The sequence below is a fragment of the Sander lucioperca genome, chromosome 17 (assembly GCF_008315115.2).
Source record: "Sander lucioperca isolate FBNREF2018 chromosome 17, SLUC_FBN_1.2, whole genome shotgun sequence".
NCBI lineage: Eukaryota > Metazoa > Chordata > Actinopteri > Perciformes > Percidae > Sander > Sander lucioperca.
In genome coordinates, this window is record NC_050189.1 from 26,963,608 (window position 1) to 26,976,385 (window position 12,778).

Sequence of the window (12,778 nt, forward strand, 5' to 3'; positions counted from 1 at the left end):
GTATCTTCTTACTATAATTGCCACTGTTCATCATACCAACTGCTATAATTACAATGAATCATATTTCTCTGTCTCTATGTCCCAACCGGCACCGGCAGATGGCTACCTACCAAGAGCCTGGGTCTGTCTGAGGTTTCTGCCTAAAAGGAAGTTTTTCTTTGCCACTGTCACACTAAATGCTTGCTCTTGAGGAAATGTTGGGTCTTTGTAAATTATAGAGTATGGTCTAGACCTACTCTATCTGTAATGCGTCTTTAGATAACTCTTGTTATGATTTGATACCATGAATAAAAAGTGTTTTAGCCTCGTACACTAGACCGGTGAAAGCGGAAATCAAACGAAATTTCATTAAATAGTCATTATATGCTATGTTGTTATGTGCTTATGTGTCATGGCACTGATGAAACTATATTAAATGTATGTTTGCAAGCAACTGCTTCCAAACCTTTTTGATTTTGGTAAGAACATTTACAACATCGCAATATTTTTCAAAATGTGTATTTCAATACATAGGAGATATACAGTATATAACACAATTAAGTCCACAATTAAGGAGCCAGTTGAGGTGGTTCTGGCATCTGGTAAGGATGCCCCCTGGGCACCTCCCTAGGGAGGTGTTCCAGGCATGCCCAGCTGGGAGGAGACCTCTGGAAAGACCCAGGACTAGGTGGAGGGATTATATCTCCAACCTGGCCTGGGAACGCCTCGGGATCCCCCAGTTGGAGCTGGTTAATGTGGCTCAGGAAAGGGAAGTTTGGGGTCCCCTGCTGGAGCTGCTGCCCCCGCAACCCGACCCCGGATAAGCGGGTGAAGATGGATGGATGACCACAATTAAGTTAAAGAAAGAAATGTCAAAGTTTCACCTTCCACATTTACCTTAAACTATTTACACATAAAATTCTGCCTTATGGTTTATAACTTAAAAAGACATCCATGTACATGTTATAATAGAAATGATCAAGCTTCTGTCGCATTGAGTGGATAATCTCCTCATGCCTAAAGATTCTCTTAACTGTCAAGTCAGTGCGGAATCAGGGTGGATGATGACCCCGCATTGTTTCAGAGAGACATCACAGAAATCTGAATATTGCCTCAGTATCTCAGGTTCCAGATCCAACCCTCTTCTCATAGCAGCTGTCTGAGGAGTTCCTCTCAGATTGTGGGTTGCCAAAGCCTTGGCAGACAACTCCCCGCGAACATAGCATATTTCACAGAATCTGCTGGCTGTCAGTTGGGGTTTGCGTACCTGGCTCCACAGCTGGCATTCTGACTGCATTCGTGTTTCTGCTTCAATAGCAGCAGAGAACTCCTGTGACACAATCAGGCTGTCCAAGTGGCGTTGTTGCTTGTAGTAGGGCTCAAAATCAATTGGAAATTTAAAGTTGTAACTTTCAAAAGGCAACTGAGGAAACTCACTTGCACCAGGGTGTTCAGTAATGTCTCTACTTATTTCAGGAGGGCACTAGTAAGATAGCACAGACCCAAATGGCACAGCGCCAAATTTAGAGTCCACCAAATGAAGGCTTTCAAGCTTGTGCAGCAATTAGCATATTCCTGGTTGTGGACGGATGTCTTTCAGTTTCTCAGCACTGGCCATGATGTGAGGATCCAGAATAGGCCCTGGCATGAAAGTGAGATATGTCAAGTTTAGATTTCATTAAAATGTCACCCTATCTTTTACACTAAAACAGACAACCATACACGTGTGTGCAATTCCCTGTGATATAATGATGAACAATGAATTGTCAAAAGTCAATACAAACTTCAAAGGTCTGCATCACCTTGTATAACAAATAATAATATCTGACCTGTGTCCTAGGCCAGTGCCAGGTCTGCAGTGCGCTGGTGCATGACAGAGGCCCATGGTAACATAGTGAGCACTTTGAAAAAGAAGTGCTACTATGTGATTACATAGTGCTTTCACTTAAGATTTCAATACAGTGATTGGGATAAAGGGCGCAGCATTAGCCATGAATACATTACTGCCTCTTATCTTGCAGTCGAGACTCTGTAGCGAACAGCAGTAATATTAAAAAGAAGCTGTAACAGAGTTTGCGGTCTGTACCTCATTTAACAGAGGAGCATGTTTAGTGGCAGACTTCTGTCACTGTCATGCTCAACAGACAGGTTGAGGAGGTCCTTTGTCCCCAGGGCCATCCAACTCTTCAATACTACACAAAGGTGGAGGGGAGTAATGGACTTTTCAGCATGAGCCTGTCTCTCTCAGCCCCTACCATTATATCACTTTGTCTGCTGTACACCTGACTGTCTTATAGGCTATATTAGCCCTCCTACCTAATCTGGACTGTGTTCATAACATCTACATCTTATAACTTATTCCCTGTTATATATTGCTCTTAATTCTATTATGCTTACATTCTTGTCTTTTCATAGTCATAGTTAATATTTAATTATAAGCTATTGCACTGTTCAATCCCTGCTATCTATCTATCTATCTATCTATCTATCTATCTATCTATCTATCTATTTACTACTCAAAAATAACGTCTAAACACTGTTTATCTGCAAAACAGAAACTCGTCAGCTTATAACCTTTATCAAGCTTTGATCTTGAAGTAAGGGACCACTTGTCAGCAAGTCGTTCTACGTCGTTAAGTCACATTGGTGGCAGATCTGAAAGGGACTGGGTAAACTCAATAGCCATAATGATGTGCTGCTGGCAGAAGCATTCCACTACGCCACTGAATGTAAACATAACCCGCATCGCGGCAGAACAGAAGTTGTCTGACGTCACGTGAAAAGGGCTTATTACAACACACACAGAGGGAATGTGACGTCATTATCTTCTCAGGACCAAGCAGCAACTTCTGTGACTGAAAAATTAAGCCAATGCAGAAGTGCCTTAAACCTGCATTCTATCTAATTTCCAGCATGGGGCAACTCCACTAGCTCCAAAAAGAAGTTCTTTAAAAGTCTATGGGGAAATGACCCTACTTCTCACTTGATTTTTTTACCTCAGTAAACTATATAAACAAACCATGGTCTGGATCAAGGTTCCTGTTTTTGTTACATTGTATACATTTTATCCGGTTAGTTTTGGTTTCACACTGCAGTTAAAGAACTATACATGACATAACTACATCCTGTTGTCATCTTATATGTGAGCCGTGTCTCCCGATTGATTGGATTGTAGACAGGCTTCCCCGTCCTCTCGTATCCTCTCTCTGGTGTTGGAACTTTTGTGAGTTTTCCTGACTGCTGCTCTCCCCGTGCTACTACAGCTCCTTTTGTTTTGTTGCGTTGTTGAGAAGCAAGACACGGGAACTTTACTTGGCTTTTGAGGAGCTACAACATTTATTCAGAGACAAACTAAAGCCTACACTGTACATTTACTACCACTTAATAAGTAAACTGCTAATTTATTCTCTGCTCTGATAGCCGACTGCTGTCAGCTTTAAGCGTATCCATCGTCACTCTCTCTCTCTCTCACTGTGTACACACTAACCACTGAGCGGTTCCTTAAAGGAGCTACGCTTCTCTCATAACACAACGATAACTTGCCAGTACTTCTTACATTTGGTCCGAAAGTCCGAACCCTCCAAAAAACACTTTCACACTAGAAACAACCCAGACCATGGTTCAGTTTGATCCTGACCGAGACCACCTCTTTTTCGTCGGACCATATTTAGGAAATCGGCACCTTTTCCTCTATAGCTCGCCCTTTTATCCAAACATGGTCACTTTTGGCTCCAAAATACCAAGATGTCGATAGCCAAAATGCAATCTCCTGGCTCAAAACGGTAGCAGTCCACAAACCAATGGGTGACGTAACAGATGCTACGACCATTTTTACAGATGCCTTTACTCCACTATATTTTTACATATTAAATATTTGATGGCTGCTATATTAATGTTCTGTATGTCAAGTACAGCGGCTTTAAACCAAAGCAGCGGCATGTACTGCTGAAGCCAGTTTAATGAATATTTGAAGGAGTTTTACAAAGAAATTAGTACAGATCCCATAATTCATTTCGTTTGGGAAGCGGGCAGTGGCAATGATTGGGGGCTGGGGATGGATAGCTAGGGGGAGGTTACTTAAAAAGAATAGCTGTGATGTAGTTCTACGTCCACAAGATGGTGGACAAGATCCAACTAAAGACAAGCCTCAGCACAGACACACTGAATGAATGTATTGCTTTGAAAAGAGAATGATATAAATGAGAATGATATGTTATATATGTTAGTCTAGATATAAACTGACCGAACATTGGCCTCTAAACAATACAGACCAGAGCCTACTGAAAACAGAACAGATTTAACGTCAGGTGTTACATAATACTGACTTAAATGTTGTAGTTTAAGGTCAGTGTTTGTAATGAACATGTTTGACCACTGGATGGAGTTACAACACTGAATATCACAACCTGCTTGTACAAACAGTGCTGACCATGCGGCTTTGTCTGAGCTTGGCTCTGAATGCTGAACCAGCGTCTACAACGTGTAGGCATAAACATAAGTGAAACATGTAGTGGAGTAGGTCAACTAAACATCACAGCATAATGGCAAGAAGGTGGACCAAAGAAAAAAAAACAAAAAAAAAACGATTGTATAACATTTGCTAAATGAAGTAAAATAACGCAAAACAATTTGTGCACTTTGGAAGCAGATTGATTCTGGCCTCGCTTCACTCCAAACACTGTCTGAGCACCCCCAAATCCCCAAATTTTCTGCCAGCTCACTGTGAGCTGTGTCACAGTTTGACAGTGCAAACAACTGCTGACTACTGACTTGTTTTATTGCCATGATTTATGGAGAAAGCAGGCAGAAACAGAGGCTACACAACTTTTCCTTTTTAAGAAAAGATTTGGTCTGAATAAAAGATATTATTTTGTAAACACAGTAGATTAATGTAAAGTTGTTGAAAATGTCTGAACAGGCACTGTTATCATGATGATGACACATCTCTGTCACAAGCATGTACAATGACAATTATTTCGGCATAAACAGTAAATACATTTGGTGATGCTTTTTTTTTTAATGGGATTTAATTTTCTCATAACGTCCATAATGATTTCTGAATTGAAATATGTAATTTACTTCTAATTATGAGGAAAGTCAAGGCATTTAGTTTGTTGTTTTGAGTTGTCAATTGCCAGATACATTTTGAAAGAACTGTTTCATGTAAACTCAAGAAAATGTCCTTTTAGTAACTTTATGGTCCACATACAGTGGCCAGATACCAAAAACAGTTCATGGTTCACTTACGCTTTCTGTACACTTTATTTTCCAACATGATAAACCAAAGCAGTTTAAAAGGCATTTTCCACACTGCCAGGAATAAATGTTGAAATTTATTTATTTATTTATTATACTGTTGGCTAGCCTGGTTGACACTAGACCCTTCTCAGTTGTAACTGAGAGTGGGTCTGGGCAAGGTTCATTCGCAGCCCATTTCCAAAGGGGCGTCACCAGCGGACGCCGCTCAAATGCCTCTGGACGCAATTGGATAGTCCTTCAACCAATCAGACCAATGATCCGGGTGACGTAGCAGCTACAGCGGCATCAAGGGGTTGCTGCGCTTTGGTGGCCATTATGTTGAATAGTAAACAAAAAGCTGCTTGCCGTCGCTGCGCTATCATCATCGTGTAAAGCCCGCCTCAGCTGTTGTGATTGGTGCCTCGATTTGGAATAATTGGAAATGGGCTTGAATGGGCTCTTGGCCAGACTGACTTGCAGAACAAATGTCAAATTTGCCGGAAGTTCGTCAGGGTTTTCCCAGGCTAACTGTTGGCCTAAAAGAGGAGCCATTTAAACAGATTTAAAGTCAGTCTTAAATACTGGAAACAGCTTATGAATGTAAACTTCCCTCCCAGTTGCTAAAACAAATTAAACAGAGCACACAGACAATGCTCTAAATTAATTATAATTTATTTATTACATTTCCTAGAAATAATCTCATATTGATATTAAAGTTCCAAACAATAAATTAATATATACTTGGGTTAACAGTATGAGGATCGTTTTACAAAGACACCTGGAATTAATCAAATAGACAAGTTGTTCTTACTATGGCAACTATCTCCTAATAGTCTCTATTTTCTGTTTAATTACAGCCAAATGAAATCTATCCAAATGATAGGGAAAGACCTGTAAAATAAATCATTATCACGGAAACCCAAACTGTTTTATAATTGGCTGTACTTTATTCTGCTGAAGTGGATCTCACTATAGTTTGACTTTGTCTTCCATAGTGAAGAGTGTGCCTCAGTGACCTGATTGTATCTAGAACTCTCTATTTCTCTCTACCATCATCACTCTTCACACACATACTGATGGCACTAGTGCTCTCGGAGTTGTAAAATTGCATGTATGTACATATTGCCTAAATTCTTGTATTTATTTTCAAAATATCCCTCTCGCGCCATCTGCAGTGATGTTTAAGAAACTCACAGCACTCTTCAGGAAATTTACATGGAATAAGAAATGTCCTTGAATCCGCTTATCTCTGCTGTAACTTCCATTTGATACTGGGGGGATGGAATGTCCAAATCTTTATGGGTACTATTTAGCAACACGATAGTCAACTATAATGTTCTATTTTTCTTCTGGAGATGCTCCATCTTGGTTGGACATAGAGTAAGGTTCCTTTACATGTAAACCTGTATTCAGCCAAGCTAAAGTACTTAAGAACACATCCTGCTCATCCTATAGTTCTTAATATGGTTAATATATGGTATGAGGTAAACAAATATATCAACATATTGGGACACTGTGTCACAATTCAGCCCAATGTGGGGCAATATTTCATTTAAACCAGGCAAGCTGGATGCAGGATTCCAGATATGGGCAAAGGTGATCTCTTTAAGGAAGGGATTATAATGACCTTTGAAGAAATGTCTCTAATGTATGACATTCCAAGGACACATTTTTATAAATATCTCCAAGTGAGTAACTTTATATCTTCTATGCAAAACCAATCAGTCAGGATTCCTGCATTCTCGTCCTTAGAAGAAATTATAACAAACAATTGCAATGAGACAGGTTTGATTTCATTAATATATAACTGGCTTGCTTCTTGCTCTAAAGAAACATCGATAGCTAGACCTGAGAGATGGAGGGCGGACTTAAAAGAAGACAATTCAGAAAACGATTGCAAGAAAACTTGTGACACATCTCAGGGAAAAACAGCAAACTAATTTAAAGCTACTTCAATATAAATGGCTGACATACACAACTGTTAAATTGAATAAATACAACAGTAATATACCTGACCTTCGTTTGAGGCTAAAGGAAAATGTATTGTTGTTGAAAATTGTAATTGCAATGAAAAGTTAATAAAAACATTGTAATTGTAAAATTGCAAGTATGTTAAAGAGCCACATTCACTTCCATTATATGTTCATGTGCTGTTTAGTTTAGTTGTATGTGACAAATAAGAAGTTTGGGTTAAGATTGGGTTTTTGTTGTCATACAAGAGATGAAAACTCTGGGGATTTTGTCTTTAATTAACATCAGGAGGTGATGATGTGATGTCACAGTTTGATGTGGCAGGTACATGTCCACCTTTACCTGAGGAAGCCTATTTATGGAGTTAAATAGTTGATTCATTGTTTACCGATTAATTTACTAATTTCTTTTCTCTTAGTATAGTTTGATACTTTACATTACTCAAGTAATTATTTATTTCCAGTGTTGGGAGTAACGCGTTACAAAAGTAACGCAATTACAGTAATGTATTCCTTTTTTTCTGTAACGCAGTAATATAACGCATTACTAATTACATTTCGGTAATATTATACCCGTTACAATCTCAGTAACGCAACTTACAGCGTATTTTAACACAACATTTAGTGGTGTTTTTTTTTTTTTTCTTAAGAATTCACCAACACCGTGAAACATTTCTTCACAGGAAAAAAAAAAGATTGTGAGTATTATTTCCTGTTGCTGTATTTGATGGTTGAGATGACTGCAGCGACAAATACATTTGCGACATGGACATGTTTGAAGCGAGGTGCTGTCCCGTCACTGTTCCCGTGGTCAGAGGCAGAACCAGAGACGGTACGGACAACATCTGTGTCCCAACAGGTGACGGCACGGTGATCCGGTGGTGAAATTCACAAGCTACCTGCCAGTCAAACTTCCGCTGTCATTTTGGTGAAAGTAACACAAAAGTAATGCAAAAGTAGTGTTACAATTCAGAGACAGTAATATTGTAATATAACTAATTACTCTTAAATGACAGTAACTAGTAATCTATAATGTATTACATTTTGGAAGTAACTTGCCCAACACTGTTTATTTCTACTTGCTATTAATTACAGTACTTTTAGAGTGCAGTTTATGACTATTTTAAAACACATTTCATAGTTATTTCATAATTACTAGAATTAAAGGATCTTGTTTTATGTCTATCTTATAACAAAACTCGCCCCTTCTATTCCATTAAAAAATTACAGGAGCCTGTGAAATAAAGCCTTACTGTATATTTTAATATATCTGGTCATATCAGTGGCTATTAACACAATATAATATCACAATATGGTACAATATCATATGGCCAGTGTAACACTATTTATGGATTATTCATACTAAAAATAAAAATGTTCAGTTTGATCATTTTATAAAGTCTGCACACCATGTTGGTGTGGGTCATTACAGAAAGACCATGTCTGACAATGCTGCAGTGTAATAACACGCACGCACGCACACACACATATATATATATACACACACACACACACACACACACACTCACTCATTATATAGTTGATGTTGTAGTGTAGATGTATGAGAAAATCTAATAAAGTTAAATTCCAGAGATGCTCAGTGCCTGCGTCTCTTATCAGAGAGGAGGAATTGAATAAAAACTCTCTCTTTCTCTCTCAATATTTTTATCCTGAATTGCACAATTAAAAAGCAGTTTAAATTATATCTCCATCACGTGACCTGCTATGCATTAATTATTGATCACCTGTTTCTGCGCTAGCGAGACATAATTACCTTCGGTAATGCCAACCCTACATCAAGTTTAAACATTTATATTGCTTATCTTTCTGCCTAACCCCCTGGCTAAATTTTTCTAATGACACTAATCAAATTCAGACGGAGAGTAATTCTTCTCTTTGCTTCAATTAGGAAGCAGGGATGACATGCATATTTCACTTGATCCCAAAGTACTTCACTTCCAACGAGGTGAAATGATGAATAATGGCTGGTGTCCCTCCTTCATTTCGTCTGATGGTGTACTGCAGGTTAGGAAAACATTTGCTCAGTAAATGTATTGAAAAGCAGCTACATAGATACACATTTATTTATGAGCTTTTTATTTATACCATATATAACATAGCCTAACTCTAACCTTCAAAGACGTGAAAACATTTAACATGAACAAATTTATCCACACAGTCTAATGTGGAGTGTAAAATGTATCAAAACTGACGTGACATCAACACTAAATCAATGAGTTTTAATTACAACCTCAGTTATTTAAAAACGGAGGTTTCATTCTGATCTTAGCATCATCACAAACATAAATTCACATTGAAAAGAACTTTAAGCATCTCACTTATACAAGAAAATGAATTCATAGTCCATGTACATTTCTCCAGCCTCAATAGAAGATAAGGTCACTCTTCATTCCTTAAAAAAAGAAACATTCCTGGAACACACTGATCTCATTAGGTGGCGTATGTATGACACGCCAATTCACATGCCATTTTGGCGTGTTATCAAGACGCATACTCACTTTTTAGCGAGTTTATCAACGCCATTTGGCCTCCATTGACTTACATTACCTTGCGATTGCGTGTGAATTTACGCCGTAGCGAGTGGTATGAAAGGGTGAAAATCCACGTAGGGAGGTTGGTCGGGGTGGAAGATGGATAAATAACACAGAACTTTCACCAAGGAGACCGGGGATCGTGTCCCGTGTGTCACGTTTCCTTCGTGTCCCGAGTGTCACGTTTCCTTAACCCAACCGTAGCTTCCTTCTTTTACTAAACCCAACCGGTTCATCTTTTCCTAAATCCAACCTGTCCGCTGTATGCGGCGCTCAAAATGCGTAGAGATAACACGCCAGTTGGCTTTAGAAAGTGGCGTGTATGTTTACGCAATAACACGCCACGTGGCTTTAGAAAGTGGCGTGTATATTTACGCAAAGTCATGATATCACGTTGCCTGGAACAAAATACTGAGGACATGAGGTCCAGTGCTCAGCGGCAGCTACAGCTCTGTGGGTAAGATGTAGTTCAGGCTAGGATACAAAGACTAGTTGGTTCAAAAAAAAAAAGTGTTTGAGACAGCATGTGAAGACTGCCATGTGTCATATGGGTGACCATTTTTCTTAACCATCCACCACCTGGACCTCCACACTCACACCTAAACACACACCTAATATGAAGTCACAATATTTCCTCAAAAGGCACTGAATGCTGACATTAGACAACATGTGTCTTTTAAATTAGCTGTTAAAGGATACACCTACTGATGTTCTATATTTTTCTTAATGTCAACAAATCCCATGAAAAGGATTCTGTTACTGCATTGTCTATTTCTCGCCTCAAATGTTTTCAGAAACAAATTTTAGTGTACTGTTTCGCTGAAAAAATTAGAAAGTTTGCTCCGGCTGGTAGACGGTAATTGGTTTTGGCTCGACTTGGTCAAAATGAAAAAGTTTGTGACCAAATTGAGCCAAAACCAAGCACCGCCACCCAGCTTACCGGCCGGATCAAACTTCCTTATTTTACAGCTAAACAGTATACTAAAATTGATTTCACACCTGAGCAGATTGGTCCGTTTTAACCGAACCCTGAAGCGCTTTGTTGGATAGTCCAGTTGGTTTAGGGTGGCCCACCCTCTCCTTCACTCACTGTCTTGTGAGCTTCTGATATTGTTGGCCTTCTTCTAAAATATTAGAAACACAACAGCACCACCAGAAAACCCAGGATGTTACAAATTTGGTGTTGTTCCATTATTTCTGAGACCACAAGTGTCAGCCAGTTTCCACTCGGATATTCTGTCCAATAGACCAACGACTGTTTTCGACCGTGTAGATAGATAGATAGATAGATATATAGATAGATAGATAGCTTTTTATTGTTATTCAACTGTACATACAGAGTGCACATATGAACGAAATTTTGTTCTACTGGCTCATAAATACTGCTTTAACATAATAATAAATATATATATACTGTATATATATATATATGTATATATATATATACAAATGCTACAGTGTTATTTTAACATTAAAATATGATGCACAAAAAAGGTGTTTGAAGGCAGCATAAATATTAATATTGCATACATTGAATGGCAGCATATAAAAAAACGTTATTGCACGAAAAAATAGATACTGTTATTGCACGTTTATAAATAAATACTGTTAATGCAGTGTCATAGTCCACATGTGACATTTGTTTACAATGTTTGGTGTTTGACAAAGTGCAGTGTGAACGCAAACCGAAACAAATGAAAAATGCAACAATGTTACAACTTCACCCCCGAACTGCACCAAGTCTACCAAACTATAGGTGTGAAAGCTACCTACAACATATTTCTGAAAACATTTGAGGTGAAAAAATAGCAATGCAGTAACAGAATCTTGGTTCAAATGTGACCGCTGCCTAGTTTGACAGTTTGATCGGAGTTCACAAGCTCTCACTGACACTGCGTTAGAGGCAGGATTCAATTATATAGTAGGCACAAGAACTGTCCGCCCGCTAGTAGGTAGGTTCCTATGCACACACATGCACAGTCAACATTGATTCATGTTTTTGTACTTAAGTTACCAATACAGCACCACCATAAAACTCAACCCCAACCTTCATTGCAGCTCTCATACAGTAGCTCATATTTGCAGAAGAGTTATGCAGAAGGCCAAATACACCACACCCCACCACATCTGGCACGTGAGCCACACTCTAGATGTCAGGGTTTATCCTGGACAATGGACTAGACTAAATGCAATCTGGTTATTTTGCTATTATGTCCTCGAGGATCTCTTCACTTCAAAGCTTTCAAAAGAGGAAGCAGACGAGAACATCTTGAGAAAACAAAACTTTATTGATGGTTATTGATTTGTGGAAGAACCATACTACATGCACATACAATGACTAGGTAGGAAGCCTTGTTTTGAACCACAACACCTACTGGAAGCAGAGCTTGTATAAAGTAGTTGCGGAGTCAGACATTCAGCATAGTGAGGACTACGAGTTGTCCAGTTTCTGATGGACACACACGGACACAGAGCGGCCCCAGAGCTCTTACTGCTGCCTTTTTTTTTAATGTGATGCATCTGAGAGTTGTCCCTATCTAATTAGTTATAAATACAAAAAAGGGAGATATGTAACAACACCACTAATTGGGATTAGCTGTAAACAGAATGTGGCACAGGAAGCGGCCCGTAGGCTGGCTTGCAATGCAGCCATAGCAGAGCTCCTGTTGCCCATGTAGTGCTTTTCAAATACACTGCAAAATTTATTCCATTAATTTCTATTTACATCATACTGTAGATTAGCCTGTTCACAAATCATTTATTTCTCATATTTATTTAGCATTATAATATTCAAACAGTTAATTTTAGTAAAGGTTCAAAATAACAGAAAGGATGTTACATTAAGAAGGACATGAGAGTAAAAGAGAAGGAATCAGAAAATACAGAACTGATATAAAAAAAGTTTTTAAAAAAATTACAACTACAGCACTGATATGTCTAAGGTTTTATGTGAAAATGACAAGTTGCATGTGCAAAATGGTACAGTTGACAAAAAATATTGATGAATGAGAGTATCTACATTGTGATTACATTATTTGT